Source organism: Orycteropus afer, unplaced genomic scaffold (assembly GCF_000298275.1).
Source record: "Orycteropus afer afer isolate SDZICR_OR568_19922 unplaced genomic scaffold, OryAfe1.0 scaffold00070, whole genome shotgun sequence".
NCBI lineage: Eukaryota > Metazoa > Chordata > Mammalia > Tubulidentata > Orycteropodidae > Orycteropus > Orycteropus afer.
Window position 1 is genome coordinate 3,351,284 of NW_006921657.1, and position 1,036 is coordinate 3,352,319.

The window sequence follows — 1,036 nt, forward strand, 5'->3', positions numbered from 1 at the left end:
TGATTACCAGTCTCATCATGGGGAATACTACATCCAGCTGCCCAGCCACTCAACCAGGCCTAGCCAAGTTGACATACAAACATAACCATCACAAGCACTATACCACCAGAGCTCCAAAAAATCCTGATAATGAATGATAAATCATTTCATGACTGAGGTTATGTATAAGGGAAAAGGCTGGTCATGTTGGGCAACTCAAATTTCATAGTGATTATTTGTTTCCTTTACTAGACTGCAAATTCTTTGAGGGTACAAATCATATACTTTACAGCTTTGAGCAATCTAGACAGTGCACACAGGTACTTGCTGACTGGCAGAATGGATGAAGCAAAGGAAATACCACAGCATAAGGGAAGCATAAGAACTTACCTCTGTCTGCCCTGGCTTCACAGTTGCATGACAAGCAATCATGAGTGAGCTATTAGGAAAGGGCCAGTGCTGGGACGCAGAATACTGCAGTCTTTCCACCTCTAATCCCACCTCTTCTGCAACTTCCCGACGGATGGTTTCTTCCAGACTTTCACCTACAAGCACTCAGATTAATTCAGGACAGCCCTGCAGTGGGAAGGGTGATACAGATAGCCCATTTGCAAAGTAGCACGAAGGCTCCAAAGTTTCAGTGCAATACTTTGGGGAACACCCTAAATCTCCCAACCTCTACAGGTCTGGAGTTAGGTGTTAAACTGCAATGCTTAACCCTACTAGGTTTGTTCTGATGCAAAAGAGAAGTGACAGCAGGAGAGGCTACAGCTGCATTCAGCTTCAGTGAAGTTCTACTGCTACATTTCATATGTAAATTTTACCCCCAAGGAAAAAAGCAAATAACCACTGTGCATAAATATTAATTCTAGTTGTTATTATTATGCATACTGAAGTATTTAGGGAGAAGTGTACTAACAGTTGCAGTCTATACATCAAAAAATAAGATGGATTGAGGAACAGTTGTTGTTGTTAAGTGCCGTTGAGTCGTTTCCGACTCATAGCGACCCCATGCACAGCAGAACAAAACACTGCCCGATCCCGCGCCAGCCCCACA

The 1,036-nt window shown here is 43.2% G+C and overlaps 1 protein-coding gene across 1 annotated transcript in view; it reads right to left on the reverse strand.

The window, feature by feature from the left end:
- The window catches only part of NUDT13 (nudix hydrolase 13), a 24,772-nt gene that overhangs the window by 12,709 nt on the left and 11,027 nt on the right, over positions 1 to 1,036 (reverse strand). The window lies entirely within an intron of this gene.